The 18,651-nt window shown below is 36.8% G+C and overlaps 1 long non-coding RNA gene across 2 annotated transcripts; it reads right to left on the minus strand.

The window, feature by feature from the left end:
- Window positions 1-4,646: 4,646 nt before the first annotated feature.
- LOC311193358 lies at window positions 4,647-18,382 on the minus strand. 2 transcript variants are annotated; one of them, XR_014617386.1, is made up of 3 exons: window positions 18,249-18,382; window positions 7,429-7,519; window positions 4,647-4,863 (listed from the first exon to the last, which is right to left on the minus strand). It is a non-coding gene; the product is annotated as an uncharacterized lncRNA (long non-coding RNA). The 2 variants fall into 2 exon arrangements; XR_014617387.1 differs by lacking the exon at window positions 18,249-18,382 and adding an exon at window positions 12,949-13,342 and having other exon boundaries at window positions 4,647-4,860.
- Window positions 18,383-18,651: the final 269 nt, after the last annotated feature.

Consider the following 18,651-nt stretch of genomic DNA (forward strand, 5'->3'; position numbering starts at 1 on the left):
TTTAGTCATTGCTCATCAGCTGACGTAATGGCAAAACCAATGGGGAGCATGTGCTTACTCTCTCTATAGTCCTTAACCCTGCCCTCATGTTGGCATTTAATTTGGATGGATCAGAGAAGTCAGCATTCAATGCTTCTGATAATTCAGATCTGTGAGGGCATAAGAAGTCTCAAACGTGATAAGGACAGATTAGTAAAGATTTCAGAACATAGAGCTACATAGTCATGGAAATGGTGAAATATAAAATAGTTTTATAAAGCAAAGAATGAAATCCCCTCCCCCTAAAGATCACAAGGAATCTAGTGATGAGTCTGTAATTAAAATGAAAAAAAATAATATCTATTGTGCATTTCCAATTCTCTTGAAATTCTCTTGCCTCAAGCAGGCCTTCCCATAGATCACTGTACAAATACACTGATGTTGATTCTGAAACTTTATTGACTACAGAGATGTTCTTGGATTTGTATTTATTTAGAGAATTCCCTTTATTACATCAAACTCAAAAATGTCTTGAGAATATTTTATTCCTACTTTTGGTTAAGAAAACAACCTCTAATTGATGGCAATTGTTGTAGAATGTAACTAAAAGATGGCAGCATGCCAAAATGTGGTGTGTTTTTTTTTTTCCTACGGAGTAGACAAGAGACTGAGTTTGTTTTATGAGCTTTACGGTGTTAGTGGGAAGGCAGAATGCTGTGGATGCAAAGTGATTTAAACAATTTGAGAGGTAAAAGATGCTTTGCAGTTTTTCTGTAAACAGAATTGGAAACTTTTATTAAATGGCTATTAAGTGGACACTGCCTCTAGGATGCAGCAAGCGGAGAGTTAACTGCATTGAGAGGAGGCACTTGTCAGACCAAGTCAAAATGTATCTGTTTAAACACTTTCATGCTGGACAATTCCCAGATGGGACTTTGCCCTGTAGTCACAAATAGAGCTAACCAACCCGTGGATTAAGATTTAGCTTCCCAAAACATGAGGAACTGAAGAGGGGACCAGAAGGACTGACTGAGGTGTATTTCCTTACCCTTTTGTAGTGCACCTGTCATTTCTAGTGTGTGATCTTAACACCTGTGTGTTTCAGCTTTTCTGGTGATGTCCATGAGGCAAACGCCTAGATTAATGCTATTATCTTCACAGGCCTTTCCAAAGCCCTGTGAGATCAGGGAAAAGGTTCCCAGTGACTTCATTCATTTCTGAATCAGCTGCAGTCTGGTGGCATCCCAGAAGGGCTCGAAATTGTGCAATGTGCAAATATGCACCTTAAACTGGATTATCAGTGCAGTTGAGGAAACTATAAAAAACCAGAAGCTACCTCTCTTGCGGAAAGAAAAAATAAATTAGAAAAATAACTCTTAGAGTGCAGAAAAAAACCCAAACAACTCCCCCAAATAAGCAAGCACTCAAATAAAAAAGCCTTTGCTCCCACCCCCAAGCATTTTCAAGTTCAAACACCTCACAAATCAAAGCATGTAACATCTTCCAAAACAGAGAAAATCCCTTAGGAAAAGGTTTCTCATAATCAAAATTTCCTTACAGGAGATTGCTCAACAACTCTTAAGCAACATTTCCATTATGTGCAAAGCAAAAGCAAGAGCTCGTAGTGTTCCAGCGTGCATTCACTTGCGGCTGTAACAGAGTCTGTTCCTAGTCTGCTTTACTCAGCTCCTTTCTGAGGTGAATAGGAATTAGGAACATAATCCTGCTAACTAAACTTCACCATTGTGAAGTAGCTTGCTCACCTTGTTAATGTTTTCCATGTATTTCAGCAGGACTGATGCCCGATACTGCACCACTGTGGTACACCACTGCAGAAACATGGTGGGTAGTTGGAGGCTGTCCTTATCAGAGACCATTCTCTTAATTTAAATTATGAAAATCCCACTAGCATTTTCCCTCTCAATATTTATTTTTAGTAGCTCAAGGTTCCAGGCTGAAGGTAGACACAGGGTATAAGATAGCGAGCACAATGCACAACTCATATACTTGTGGCCTCAGAATGGAAGCAGTTTGTCGAAAGAATGCAGGGTAAGTAGGACTTGTTTTTTCCTACATTAGGTTTTCAGAGAAAAGCTACAGGAGAAATGGCTCACAAAACTCCGTAGGTGAAGTGCAATGGAAAACTTGCCTGCATCTTTCACAGCTGCCACTTTTTTTTGCACCTCTTGACTTATCCCGATACTGGATAATTCTAATTATACAACTTTGAATTGCTACCGGATTTTATTTCAGAATGGGAAAATTGAATTTATCCCTTGTAACAAGCAGAACTTTTAATCTCCTGTAGAAATTCTAGATCCTTCCTTCACCTCCTTGATGTTATTGTTTAGGCAACTGCTATCTGTGGATGGGAAGGCACACCTTGTTTTATTCACAGGCCCGCAGCCTCACTGCCTTCCTCCCAATTAGTGCAGCGCAGTGAGCTTCAGGCCAAATTTACAAGCCAGGAGAGTTTGACATCAGCGGGAGTTGCCTCAGAAAGGAGCATACAATGTTACTCCAGATGAAGCACATGAACTCCTCAAGCTCTTTGTTAAATAAACAAAATGTTGCTGTTTGTGGTGAGTTAAACATCTGCATTTCACTTTGAGCATTAAGCGAAGTTTGAAAATGCAATTTCCCCTGTTTTTATTAAATTCAACAGTTTGACAAAACTTGGCTGTCAGAATTACTTCTAAAAGGAGTGACCAGTAAAGAACAGTGTCAACTATTGTGTTGAAAAAACAGATGCACTAACCTTTTTCTTTTTTTGGTGGCTCGCACATGTACATTTCATGTGGATGGTGGTTCCATTAACGGTCTTGCTAACTGTGTTTATTTTTTTTCTATGCAATCATTAATTTATATGTTAAAATTCAAGACCTTTCATCTCAAGAAAAAGTTGTGTAAGAAGAAGAAAAAAATATGATCATTCTTGTATTTTAAGATAGTTTTGGGGTTTTTTTTTTAGGAGGAGTTTCAATATGATAATTTTTTTCCAAAAAAAAAAAGCATGAAATAATTTGGAAATTTAAGTATCTTCTGAAAAACATTTGAGAAAACCTGAGCTATCACATATAGCTGACATTAAACCCCAGCAGAATGAAAGATGTATGGGAGTTTTTTTTTTTTTTAGTAGCTTTCACTGACTTGTTTTTTTTGGTCAATGATATGCTTCTCACAATGTACTTTCACATAATACAAGATGCAGAAAATTATCTCTCAGGAAGCTGTTGTAATATTTAAAAAAACCCATTTTTTATCTGACTCTGATTAATGAAATTTGAATGCCACTCATAAAACTGAAGGCTGATGAAAAGGGTTTGGTCTCATGATGTGCTTGCCTACTGCTGTGATCTGCTTGTGGGATGAAGACCTAGAGTTAAATTAAGTTTTTGAGGGGACAGGAAAGTATTAATTCTCAGGTAATCCATATTTTGGATGATTTTCCAATAGAAAAAAGCTGTCTTGTCACAACTTGTCATTGTGAGCTATGTTCCATATTTCATGTAATCAAGGACTAAAATCTGTAACTCAAAAGCTAAGGAGAAGAATCTCTGAAAAAAGTTCACAGGCAGGAGCTGACAACAGTTCCCTGAGGCTAAACATGCCACTTGTGGCTGATCCAGGCAAGTGGTGTTGGCCACAGATGTCTCCTTTCTTCTCCTGGAGAAGGGTTTAGTGGACACAGCCAACTTGTTCCCACAAAAGCCTCATGTACCCAGGCCTGGCACAGGAGCGACCCTTGGATTGCTTGCCAGTCATCTGTGATCCAAGAGCAACAGGATCACCACCTTTGGTACACAGGGTCAGGGACATGAAGTGTTTTGGGGTTTTTTTTTCTTCATTGCTTTCTGAGTCAGGCTTGCTGGCATTAAGTATGTCTGATTTGTTTCTGCTTCAATGAAATGTTTTGTTTAATCTCAAATCATCTGTCTTAATCAGCTGAGTATGTGGAAACATTTCAGTTTGGGATGGATCCAAAACAATAACCACTGAATTTTTTTTTCTGTTGGCTACCGAACCAAAAAAAATCAATTATTTACATGGTTTCTGTTTTAACATCAGCTGCAGAAGAACTTGTTCAGGTTACGCCTTTGTTTGAACCTGAAAATCAACGTGAAATGGGAAGCTATAGGTCAAAACAAAAGCAAGCTCAGAGAAGCAACCAGGATAGAGGAGAAGGTAGTTTGCTGGTTTGGGTGTATTTCTTTCTGATACACCTGAATTCAATCTGAATTCATATTGGAGGCTCTTAAAAGTTGATATTTGAGATCTGGAGCTTCCTTTGCCTGTAGAAATAGAGCTACACACATGCTGGTTCAGGACAGCATTCACTTCTCATTAAACCTGTAGCTCACGATACTTAGACCAGAACATTATGTCAGTTTTAAAACTTGTTAAAAGTCAGCAGTTTTTTGGACCACGGCTTCATATTTTAATTCAGCATCAGAGTTACAACTTCTAGGCTGTGTGAGCTTCAGTGACTTCCACTGGGATTTCTGGCTCAAGTACATGTCTACTGAAGGTAAAATACAATCTGGAGAAGGAGACAGGATGAAAGACAGACAAATAATTTTTCATGCTTTGCTCACAATAATGTAGTAGAGAATGGGAATGGAAATAGTGCTGTTAGAAACTATCCAACACAAATATGATTTAGGGAGGTGAATGAGAGTTTTATTGAAAAGGAGTCAGATGTGTGATGGAAAATCCATGTCGCCTCTCCCATAGAGTCAAGTAGAGCCTGTGGTTTCTTTTGCCCCTTATGGTTAGGGTGCATTTGCTTCTGAAGTGGTTGATTCTCAGATGGAAAATAGAAATTTAAAAAATCCATTCTTGTTGTCCAAGCACGAATTCAATAACTGCAATTTGCTTTATCTGCTGCGGCAGTGGAGAGAAAATAGCTTGCTTAGGTAATGGTTGTGGATGCACTCAGCTTCCCCCTGCCCCCCTTTTCTCTCCTCAAGCCCCCCACTATCTGAACCTTTCACTCAATATGTTGGCAAGTGAATTAAATGGATACAAAGACTATTATTCTGCATTGTAGCACAGGAACAATGTTAAACCATTTACCTGGTGAATTCAGCTTGCATTAAGTGGAACGTGCCTGCCAAGGCAAGCTCATGTCAAGGATGCAGTAAAAGAATATGAGGTAAAGTTAGAAAGTGGTGTTTTGGGTAGGCTAGCTAGGTCTTCGTTATATTAGACTGTGAAGGTCAGTTTAAGGGTAATTTTTGATGAATCAATATTATTATTTGTATAGATTTCACTTTGCGGGGTTTTGTTTTTGTTTTTAGTATACAGGAATTACAGCCAAAAGTCATAACTGGATGCTGCATAACTTTAAAAAGGCTACATGGAGAAATTCAGCAGTCTGAATGACACTTTTGAAGCACAGCAAGACCATGAAAACTCAACATGAAAACTCAATGTGCCCTTACATACAATGCAAGCAAAAAAGAATGGTAATAATGTGACTTTTGTAAACTATATTTATTTGTATTCGCAACTGTAAATGAAACTCTGGGAGGCTTTATTCTTAGGTTTTCCTCAGATTTTTCTCATCAAGAATATATTGTAAAAAGAATTTGAACATCCAGAGACAGAGTTGGAATATATTACTCTAATATGATAGGTTTGTTAGAAATATTAACCATTCATCTGAGACATCACTTTCCACTATAATTCTGAAATCCATTGGCAGTAACCACATGTACAACCCTTGGTACGTACTTGGCTAATAGATCTAACAGTTACAAAGGCTTAGAAACTGGGATTAGGAATGCAGAAAACACCCTATAAACTATTTATGCATGGAAATGGATCAAAGTCTCTCATAGAACAAAATATGTGTTTCTTGAGTCTGGATTTCCATTTGTTTTTTTCAAAATAGGTGTCAGAGAATCTGTGTTTTATTTCTGTGGTAATCTCAGAAGGAAAATAGCTGGGTTTATAAAGAGCAAACTTACATTTTGTTACAATGTAAATAATAATTGTTATTAATAATAAATTTTCTGGTTTTCAGTAGTTTGAATTATTAAAACTCCTTTGAGTTCTCTCAAAGAATACTTTTGAAAGTACTAATTACTCCAAATATTTCTTCCATCTTCTCTTGGTGATAACATTTTGTAAGAAGTCTTTTTGTTATTTTATAAAAAGTCATATACTAATAGCATACATATCATTAATAGTGTTTAAAAGAAATCATTCTAGAATGCAAAACTTCTGTGCTTTACATTTTATCACAGCACATTGCAAGGTGCAGGTTTTTAAGCACTCTGTCCTGGCCTGTCTTTGAAAGACCACGTTGTTCCTAGCATCAAGGATGAAATGTGTGTTAGGTTAGGTAGAGTTTACGAGAGTCTTTTAAAGATGGGTTTTTTTGTCTTATGTAAGATAGTTTCCAGAAGCTCATGATGAAGAACTGAGTGAATAATTTGCATTGATTAGACTATAAAATTACCTGAAAACAGGTGTCAGTGATGGGTGCTACTTTAGGAATGAATGCAACAGGCAGCCAAAGATGTACAGTGAATAGAGGAAAGACAGCAAAAGATTACTGGGGTGAAAAAACTACAGGAAAGTTATTTATTAAAAGGTTAAAGTAGATTCATACGAGTAAATTGCAGATAGAGATGAGGTGCATGTGCAATTCCACAGTTTGAATAAGAATGGCTCAAATGGCCGACAGACATTGAGATGCTTTTAGCTGTGTTCCATTTTCCTTCATCTATTAACCAGGAAACAGGTATTATTTCATTTTACACAAGGGGATCAGAGGCAGGGAGAGATTTATTTAAGGTCATCCAGGAAGTCTACAGCAGAACAGGGAACTAAACCAGGAATTTCTGAGTTCCAGACCAGTACGCTAACCATGGGACAGCTCATTTCCTCTTTATGCGAGTCTCTCCTGCCAAATTGCATTAGATGAGAACAAGTCCCTGTTGTTTACATTTGTTTAAAACAAACCTTCATTAGGACTGGATTCAATACATCATAAATACATTATCAAGATTACCATGAAATGTTTAAAAACTCTAAATCCTAATGATATGATTGGCTGGTGATGTAAATGAAAATGAGATCACAAGAGTCAGGAAAAAAGCAAGTAAGAGTTACCCGAGTAGAAAAGTAAAGTTATTTTCTGATGCAAGAAAAAAAGAAGAATTGAAAAGACTGAGAAGTTTTTTCTGAAATGAGAAAAACTTGTTTGTGTGATTTTAAATTATTCTGGCTTATTCAAGCTCATTTATTATGAAAATAAATCTGTTTGAATACTGTGTCTCAACAAATCCCCTGGGGCTGTTTACATAAAGGAAAACAATCTGCCAATGTTAAAAATTTTACTCACTTCCCTCATTTCCCAGTTTTGACTTAAGAAAAAAAAGAAGACAAAAAAGAAAAAGGGAAAAGAAAATAACTTTTATGCAATGCTCTTCAACTTACAAAGATCATCCTGTTGCATGAGCCAACTGTCGCCTAGCTGCTATCATCCACAAAGGATGTTGCTCACGTCATCAATGGAAAAAACCTGTGCCTTAAAAACAAAGAATAGAAAACTCTTTATGCTGAGCATTATGGATCCTTATGCGATTATAAGTATCACTTAACACCTTGAATACAATGTAGTGATGCTCCTGGTGTTTAAGGAGACAGAGCATTCCGCACTGCAGCTCCAGGACAAACAGCTTTGTGTTTATGTGAATATTACTGTTCGTGGATATAAGTCATGCTATGGTTTAGGTATGGTCACTGTACAGACACACCCTATCTGTCTTTTATCTTCTTTTTTCTTTTACTCCAATGATTATCATATCCCTTTCAAAACATTTTCTAACTTTTTCCTCGTTTTTTTATTGAAGATTTTTCTAGCTCCGCTAAATTTAGGTCTCTATTGCCAGCAATATTTCTTTCATGGCTTTTGCTATGATGGTAGACATGCAGATAATACCCTTAATTTAGACATTTTACAAATTGAATTGTCCTTTTTTTATTATTATTATTTAGGACTAATATTCATTAGTCAAAATCTGGATTAGATAAATGGGTGAAAGTACTTAATCTTGACCTTTTCTGGTATCTCATAGTCATGAAAAATGTTGCTATCTTTAGTCTATTATTTGGAAGGGGAGACACAGTGTTTGTAACCATCTTTAGGGCTTACAACCCCTTTCCTTAACTTTTCCCTTGTGCTGTTTTGTTACTGACTTCGTGTTCCTCTCGCAAAAATATTTCTAAATGCCTCCTGGTCTGTTATTCTTCCATTAAACACCACATGCTTCTCTCCTATAATCCTATTAGTGCATTCACTTGTTCTCTTAACTCCCTCTTCTGTTTTGTCTGGCAATTTTCTTTTCTTTGCCAGGATTTAGCCTCTATTTTTTTTTTTCTGTTTTTTTTTTTTTTTTTTCTTGTTTCAATGGGACATATCACAGGGGAATGGTATCCTAAAGCAGTTCTCTCAAATCCTTTGGGGAAGGTGACATGATGTATTGGACCAAGGATTGCACTGTTTTGTCTTTTGGCAGGTAAGTGGTGATTATTCTTGGCCAGCTGTTTTCCCTGTTTCCTTATCTCTTGTTTTGGTACTTGCACAAATTCTCCCCTCACCCCTTCAACAAAGAATAAGAATTCTGGACATGCATCATCAATCTCTGAGACTAGAATAGACTGCAGTACCAAAACATTATTTCTCAATTTTATCCATCATCTTATATCATATCAATCTTCCCCAATAATTTACAGTGCTGCTACATCTTTCAGGATGAGTCTTCTGCTGTGTTTAAAGGTGATAGTTCTAATATATGAGTGGAAATGGTATACCTTTGCCACTGGAAAAATAACCCACAAAACTAAGTCCAGCCTCAACTATTTTTCAGATCTTTCTCTGTATTGTTTATAAGAGCAAAATTGTTGCTCGTTACAAGATTAATTATCAACCAAGATGCTGATATTGTAACACAAAGTCTGTTTTCAGTTGTAGGAAACTTCAGCTCATAAAAGGGTTCTGCTGTATGGCAGGGAAACTTGTAAAATACTGTTGGCTGCAAATGGAAAGCTGCAATTTTTTGTTGGATGGCAAAGTATCTTCCCACTGCTCTTTAGCTCAATGGGGTCCCATACAACATATTGCAATTTCACTTCTCAGAATTGGGAATAGGGTGACTGTGAGCACATATTGTAGATTCTGTTTTGATAAATAGATATGATTGAGGTCCCTAGCATGAGACTGGTAGAAGTGTAGTTTATTACCTGTATTTATATTATTTCACTTATTTATTGCTACCAATTATGATCAAAGGCAGGTCCTTGATCTACTTGACCACTTTTTGAAAATAAGCCTGCTTTTGATTTTTCTGGTAAGAGTAGTTTGGAGATTTTGTGTCTTTTCCTTGGTGCTGTGATGCTAATGAAGAAATGGAGATTCTGCTAATAAAATAATAAAAGGGAAACGACACTCCACTAAGGCTCTCCTTTTCCCTATCAGAAATAATTTCACAGAAGATAAACTTCTCATTAACTCTTAGCAGAATTAGGTTACTACTTACATAGACCAAAACAGTCAGTGGCAGAATGAACTAAGTTCTAAGAAGGGCTAAAGTAGCTCTTACACAGTACTATTTCTCTGACCATCCAAAAAATATATATAGGTTTAATTAAAAGGAAAAACATTTTAAGATTTTTTTTGGGGGTGGGGAATCAATAAGAGGCATCCATTATTAAAGTAATAATTTAATTTCTACAAGATTCAACCAGTCATTCCAGTGGCAACATGATCACTTCAGTAGGCAGATGATGGTAAGACCCCTTTAGTACCTATTGAAACAAACATTGGAGTGGAATCATGAATCCTTTCATGCCTCAACATTTGATTGTTACTACTATCCAGGAAAGAAAATTTTAAAGAAAAAAGAAAATCAGGTAGGGAGGGATACTGTGTGGGAAGTACAGTACTTATTCAGAGGTTGTCTCAATGAGTATGTCTGAAATTATCACAAGGAGGCAATTTGGAGGTTTAAACACAGAAAAAATTGCAACATAGTTAATTAGGGCCTCAGCAATTTTTCTCCAATTAATATTCAGTCATCAATAAATGGCAAATATAAGCACAGAAAACTTAAGCAAAACATTGAATATTACTGTACACAGCTGATGAAAACTATCAGACCGCACTGAATTTTGTCAAGAAGTAGATTCTGGCAAAGAATGGACACTGCGCTCAGTGGTCTTACAAACCTCTGAGTCACTTTGACCTATTCTTTTTTAATACTGTATATTGCTTATGATATGCGCTCCTCTGCCTGTGACATTTACTGTGGTTACTGGGGTTGCTGGGGTGATACACTGTTTCCACATTCACATTATGAAAAAATATTTTCAAAGTGAAACAGGGAAACATGAGATTTGCAAACAGTAACTTTTCCTGGCTTTCTGACTCAGAAGGTGCCATGAAAGAGGCAGCAATTTAATACAACCACAGGTTCCTCATTTTTTATATTTTCATTCAGGTACAGAATTTTTAAAAGTAATTATTGAACATGGATCTGCAAAAGGTATGATTTTATCATGGGATGCACAGTCCCAGGTTAACTTGGGATTTAGTAATACAGTAATATTAACAAACATTATTTCATTCATTCTTATCGTTGCATCTGAGAAGTGGAGCTGCTAGAGAAAAATGTGCATAGAATACTTAAAGAAAATTTTCTTTCTAAAGCACTTAAATTTCTTTTCTTGCCTTTCACAGCTTGCTAGTATCTTTCAAAAAAAACCAACCCAGTGACCTGTGTTGTCACCTTGAACCACATGCTACCATTCCACTCACTGAAGAAAAAAAAAATCTACTCATGCACATCTTGCCTGCAATGATTCACTCTTTTTTCTGGCCTTTAAGATTAAAATTATCATGGAGTTGGGGAAAAAAAATTGAAAACATCAAACCTTTTCAAATGTTGAAATTAATTAAATAATAGCTAAAAAAAAAATTAATGAACTGTATGTGGTTGACCCATGCTGTCATGTTTGGCTATCCCGCTCAGGGTGGCAGCAGTGCCCTTACAAGAACACTTCACAACCACCCACCTCTCAACTTTACATTCTGTACATTCTTCTGATATTTTCCATTGCACAATCTAGTCTGGTTAGCACTAGTTTTGTCTCCTTGGGCTTCACCCTAAAGAGTTCCTTTTAGCTTTTTTTTCTTCTTTTGGTATTTATGCTTGTGTAGAAGATAATCACATCTCCTGCTTAATTTCTGTTTAGCCAGCCCGATTTGTTTATAGTGTTTCCTCAAAACTCACATTTGTTATACCAATCCCTTAATCCTTCCACTTAATTCACTCCAAACTCTTAGCCATCTATGGTAACAAGGTAGAGCCATGAGCTCTACTCAAGAGCAGTCCAAGATGGGTTTCTACCTGTGAGGAAACTAACAATTCTTAGATAATTCTTCTGCCAGTCAGCTTTTATCGGACATCGTGGAAGACCCTCAGAGGAACTCAGAAGAGGATAATTAAACATGAAAGCTAAGAAAAAATAGTAGGAATGGCTGATCCTCTTGAAAAATAAATCAAAGGCCTAGGAGCCATTTAAAATGGAAATATGGAAGTTAACTGGCATTTTTACTCCTTTAGTACAGCTCAAGTGCAGTAGGACCTGTTATGAGCTATGCCCTTATAATAGGATGTTTGCCCTTCATCCTAATGGATAAGCAATCATAGAAATACAGAAAGTTTTGGAATGTAAAGGTCATCTGGTGATACTTTCCACTAGCCCAGGTTGCCAAAAGCCCCATCCAGCCTGGCCTTGAACACTGCCAGGGAGGGTGCAGTCACAGCTTCTCTTGGCAGCCTGTGCCGGGGCCTCGGCACCCTCACAGTAAAGAATTTCTTTCTAATATCTAACCTAAATCTACCCTCTTTTAGTTTCAACTCATTACACCCTTGTCCTATCACTACATACCCTTATAAACAGTCCCTCTCATGCTTTCCTGTAGGTCTCTTTATGTGCTGGAATGCTGCTACAAGGTATATCTGGATCCCTATGTTCTCCAGGCTGAACAAGCCCAACTCTCTCAGCCTGTCTTCGTAGGAGCGGTGCTTCAACCCTCCAACCATCTTTGTAGCCCTCCTCTGGACTCGGTCCAACAGGTCCATGGTCATCTTATGTTTTGGGCCCCGGAGCTGGATGCAGTTCTCAGAAGGTAATAAATACGATCTCACACAGGCCAATAACATAATGTTAAAAATGGAAGTAGAAGAATCAAAGTTGTTGCTCAGGATGAGATGAAAAGTCCTTTCATAAATGTTCTCTTATAAACTCTGGTGGTTTGACCCTAGCTGGAGGTCAGACAGCTACCAAAGTCGCTCCCCTTTTCAGCTGGACAGGGGAGAAAATATATATTGAGAAGCTTATGAGTCAGCATTACACCAGCTGCTAGAAAGCAAATTAACTCTATCATAGCCAAACCCAGGACATAAATGTTCTGGTATTTGATTAGTTAGTCACATTTCAACTGAAACGGTACTTCTCCAGCAGCCTGATAGAGTCATCCCTGTTTAGCACTTTTCTAACCCAAATCAGGCTACTCAAAGGCTGTCTTGTTTTCACTGCTGCGCTACATAGTGCTAGTATTATGGATTAATTTTGTACCTTTTTTGCCATATATTTACTTTTTCTGTCTGTTTTACTTAGTAACCTGCTCTGTTCCTACTCCAGTTTCCCAACTAGAAAGTAGAAGTCTGATACATAGTTTCTGGGTTTACTATTAATTAGCTATTACCTCAGGTAACTGGAATGTTAAAACGCCACTAGTTGTTTTGTTACTAATTCAAGGTTTAGAAAAAAAAATCCTCAGCATGTTTTTACAACCTGTAGCATTACCAATGGAATCACAAGCTGCTGAAGAAAATTCAGAGATTTTGTCTATAAAGATTAGAAGTCAGACTTGCTCATCAAATACATCACCTGGAGAGTGTGGTTGCAGAACTGTAATTCACAGCCTCTGCTGCTGTATCTTTAGACACATATGGACCCATCTGATTACTAAGTCCTTGCATCTTAGAGTTGCTTGGTCAATCCATTGCTTGGTCAATGCAGAAGTCTGTTACCAAAGTTCAACACATCCTTTGCCCTAGAAATCAAACCCTTTACCCTTCAGAAAACAAAGACAATCAGTGTGTTGGCAAGTACTGTGAGTTCCTCTTCACATTCTCTTCACATCCTCTTCACTGGATGTGAGTTCATAATGCACCCCCATGCTTTAATGGCTTAGTTCCTCTCCAACCATCTTCGTGTTCGTCTCTTTTCTCTCCAGTGAAACTCCACTAATGCTATTGCTGAAAATGACATTATCTTTCATTAGCCCACTGTTTATCAAACCCTACTGTTTATCAAGAATAACTGGTTTATTGAGATTTCAGAGGTAAATTGTCTGCTTGGCTTCAGGCTATATCTATACAGATTGTATTAATTTAGTAAGATCTGAATGGCATGACTGCCTATCACACTGAAAATGAAATTTCTTCTAATTAAGGATATAAACTTGTTTACCACCTTTCTTTAGCACAGATATTTCTTGAGGTAAGCCAACACTGTGAGAATTACTTATTAAAAAAATTAGATCATTCTTAACTAAATAGCTCCACAGAGAGACCTCTCTACATCACAAATGAATTTATTTCTTCATCAAAAATTATCTTCTGACAGGAAATCCAAACTGTTTCACTTTGTTGGAAGCCTTGAGGCGAAGTGACTGCTTCTGGTTGTGGTTTGTTGTTGAGTCTACAGATCACAATTTGCTTCACAATACTAGTGAGTCTAGGGAAGAAAAGTGAAAACATGCAGCTTTTTCTAAAATTAGATTCGCTTGTCTAAGATGTGTCCTTATTCTAAGTTAATTAGTTTACTTTGGTGCACCGTAGACAAAATTTATTTCTCCTCTGTTTCAGATGATAAGATGTAAAGACAACTTTTAATCATTTGTCTGCTGCAACCAAGTATTTCTGCTTCTCTATTGATCTCTAGCTATAGTGGCATGGCACTGGGAGAGAGCTGTATCTCTGAAATGTAATGGTTGGCTATTCTAGGGCTGCTTTCTCTGCTATCAGTGGGCATTTATGTTGTCTGTAACCCAAACTCCTCTGATGCCACTCTTCCCATTGCTTTTTAATGAACATTGGATTTGTATTTTATGATATACTTCAAAATAACACTGAAATATTTTTACTTGAAAATATGAAAGACAGTAAGGGAAGAATTAGGAGGAAACCCCCCAGAAAATGAAAAGGAACCTGCCTAGTTGCTAATATATATTCTTGTCTAGATATTTAATTGATATCTAGAAGTTTATCTGAAATATTTTGTTGTTTGTAATGAAATGCATTCCGCATTATTACAACAGGGCAAACGGGTTCTGAACATGCTGATACCTGGCTAATGCTAAACAACAGCATCCTGACTTAGCTGTGTTTATTTTATAATTTAAGGAATTATGTTAACATCTTTGAGAAAAATCCACAAAAATACTGCTGCATAGGTCAGTGAAATTTGTCTTGGTTAGAATTTACATCAGTTAAGAAGTCATATTTTTGTGTTGCTAGCATCTTTCTATTTTCTTAAGGAAAGTAAAGTTGTCATGGTCTCTCTGACTAAAGCTTTCAGAAACTGCAGAGCTTTGCCAAGCATGTGCTGCCAGAAAGCTCAATGTTGTATGCTGTATATCGGATGGGTAATAATTACTTCGATAGAACCTTTTTCCCAACACTATTAAAATATAAATTACTCATCTACCATTCCAAATATTTGATAAATTTGAATTTCAGAAGAGTATAAAATAATTTAGCTAATGGTATAGAAATGTAAAGGTTATATTGCTAATTGATTCCAAATTAGTCTGTTCCTTCATTTTCACAGATTTTTTATAGGAATTCTGCAGTTATGACCACAGTTTTATTTTCTCTATCTGGAAAGTGACTTTACAACTTGATGATCATTTTCAGAAAGTGCCTGTTTCATACAGATTTATTTTAACCCATTATATTACCCCCCAAAAACAATTAAAAATGAAAAGCATATTAAATTGGTAATGCTAGATTTGCAACTCTCAGCTTTCCATTATGTCTCAGAATGGAAAACCTATTAATTCACAGACTAAGGATTAAAAGGATTCTTTTGTTCTCTTCTACATTTGACATATTAAATAGAATTTCTGTCAAAACTTTGACTTATCTTTCTTTTGATGTGGAAGAAGCAGTAACATATTTAGACCACCAGTTCAGGGTAAAATATTTGAATACAGGGTCACAGATAGCAGATGTTAAAGTTGGAAAATCTTCACGGAGTAGAAAATGTATGATTAGAAAACTACTATGGTAAGCGATCAAATTATGAACTCACAGAACTCCAACAGTTCACATTTGCAAATGCAAAAGGTTTTTTATGTTACAAATATGCTTTTTGTTCTTAGATGCAGCTGTGTTCTGTTTCCTGATACTTTTGATAATCAGGAGCAACTAATATTAATCTGACTGTGATTTTGCAGCAGAACTAGAGTCTGGAAAAAGTATGCACAGCAGCATTCATTGCAGGGTATTAAACAGAAAGGAAGAATTTTACTTGGTCCTGGCTTTGATTGTCCTACCAGTATGCACTCACAAGAAACAATGGGATACATTTTTCATTTCTTTGGTGAGTTATGTGTTTCAAATGTTGTCTTATTCTCATATAAATTGGAATAGATGCGTCTGAAACTTGAAAGCATCATCTTTCATCCTGAAAGAAATGTTTTTCAGGGTCCAGCACAAGGTGACAACAGAGAGTTAAGTGCAAGGGTTGCTTTTATATTTCTGGGGAAAAGATCACTTCTGCTTTTCTGTCTATCTATTTATGTATGTATATTGACAACCCTTCAGGAGCAGGGCCAGTCCTGTCACTGCTCACAACATCCTGACTGTGCCCTGGCTGTGAAACAAGACCAGCATAACGCTGACAAGCTTTCTCCTGATGCCTGTCTGCCTCCCCTATCCTCCCCCAAGCTCCAGCGTCTCTCCAGTCATAAATAGATGTGGGGCATGATGGTAGGTAGCGCCTGAGGAGTTGCACATGCCTTTTATGCCCTTTGGCTGTGCCTCCCATGGGGCTGAAGCAGCTAAACCTTCCTGAAGGTGCTGCAGGCCACTGCACCTGCCTAGTAGCAGATCGTCAGGTCTTCCTTCCAACCTTCTCTCAAAGCTAATGAGCTACAAAAATGGTTGAGAATTCCCCCTTTCTAAGCAAAAAACATAAAGTCATAAAATAGTCTTTAAAATGTAGTTTTCCTCTATTCTTAATTAACTTCTTAAGTAGCAGTCCCCTGGAGTAGTAACTAATTTGATTAATACTGTTATCAATAACGTTACCCTTCACCATATGCCTTAAATGAATTTCACCCTTCTTTTGAGTCACAATGAAAAGTAACACATAGACCACACCTCCCAAACAAAAAGTATTCAGAATCATGGGACTAAAAAGAGAAATGAAGACTGTGTCTTTAAAACCACCAATCAGAACGAGTGCATTTATAGCCTGGTGTTTTAATTCTGTAACTATTTATTGGAGTACTGAGAGAATGTAATTTTTTGTTGTAGTTGTTTGTAAAGTCTGAAAAGATAGCTCTCTATCTGTTGGCTGGACCAGGAACTAAGTAGTAAAGTAATATGGCCTGGTTACTAGGACTTGTAACGAACCCAGTGAACTAGGAGTAATTGATTTTAAGTAAATTGTTTCTTTGGAGTCACTGTGGGAAATCTGTTTGCAACCAATAGAACAATATGGCACTTTAGTTTCAATATATGCTTTAGAAGTGTTTATCAGACCTTCGCATATTAAATCCTTAAACATGTGTACAAGCAAGGAAACCAAATAAATAAAACCATGTAAGTTGAAGGCACACAGCAGGCATAACCCTAATGATATTTATTCATGTAATGGACTTATTTTGGCCATTATGTTACATGACATAAATATAATAGGTTAGGACAATAAGAAGGAATGGATTTCTTTATTTAATATGACCTGAGAAGAATGATTGAAAGGGATACCTGATGAAAGATTTCTTCTGACTTGGTTTTGCAGCATCTCCGTTCTCCAGAAAGGGAGAAGAGCAAAGGAGTTAATATGGCTCAGCATTTAGTATCACTTTGTTTATTCCTATGTGTCAGAATATTAAAGAGGTGACTCATAAGAGAGAACATTTTGTCCCACATATTAAAATGAACAAAAGAAAATTATACTGGTATGATTATGGGTAGAATAGTATATCCAGTCTCAATTAAGCCCACTCATTACAAACTACCCCAGCCTGAACAGGCAAGATTCACACAAATAGTGGCAATGTGTGTGTCCTCTGGCCATATAAAAATTTGGGTCTATGACAGCACAAAAAGGAAGGTTACTTTATACAATTGTACATGAGACAACCCTTGATTCGGAAGCACCACATTGAACTTTAAAAAATATATTTCTCACTGTTAAATCTACTATTAATCAAAGCCAGACAAAAGGGTACAAAATTACAACATGAAGCTTCCTAGAAATTCTTGAAGGCAATGTTTGCAAATTTGAGGATTTATAGGAATAGCCTCCTCAGATTATTTTGCAATCTCTGTTTAAAAAGTACTTAAAAATGCTCAATGACACATATAATGCTATATAATCACTTTGCTATTCTGTTGTTTCTCTTCCCTCATCTCTAAGGGGAATACTTGTACAAAGTAATGCATACAACTATATGTACAAGAAAGAATCATACTACACATAAAATGATGATAACCATCTCCCATGTATGCCTTGTAGTGACATAATAGGAAAGTATCAAAAAAGTACCAGATACACCAGGTTTGCAAATGAAGAAGAAAAAAGTGGAATTACTGTTCTCCAGTTCTTTCAGTTATAACCAAGTTGGGCACCATTTGTGGGAATTAAATCATTTTAGGGTGACAGGATGTGGTTAAGATTAATGTGTAGCTCGAGATAGGAACAAATGCAAATCAGTAAGCTGATGTAATGGAAGGGTTCAGGAGCCACTTCTAATATTTACCAGTGATTGGCATGATATGCTAGTGAATAATTTGACCAATAAGCAGTATCTTCATTGCTAAGAACAAATGTGGATAAGACAGCAAAGAAATATTTTGTTGTCATATTGCAGATGGTGGCATATTGCAAATAAATTGTCTTAGTCTAGAAACCTCTGGGTTTAGTATTTTTTCCACCTGTGTGTTTGTTACCTGGATGATGGATTCTTGAGCTCTATCCTCCTCTGCTAACATGGTTTGGCCATGATGACTCTGTCAAATTCAGCTGTTTCAGAGGTTTAGCTGATGTTTTTGGTCTGCTTATCAAGAGTTTGCTTTCCAGGACTGCATATATCTCAGAAATAATCAATTTATTTGATACCAAAAGGCCTATCAGCCCTTTGATGGCCAAATTCCTGAATGGATTTCTTGGAGTTTTCTTGTGACAGGATCAAGACCTATATTAAAACAGAAAATCTGTCTTTGCTCTTCCTAATGAAAAAACTACAATACACATATAAACATCACAGACTGTGTCAAACCTCTGCACTCTCCTTCTCCCCCCTCCACCTTCACACTTCAGAGGGGAAACAATATTTGTGCTGTCTACAGCAAC

Source organism: Gallinula chloropus (genome assembly GCF_964237585.1).
Source record: "Gallinula chloropus genome assembly, chromosome: 6".
NCBI lineage: Eukaryota > Metazoa > Chordata > Aves > Gruiformes > Rallidae > Gallinula > Gallinula chloropus.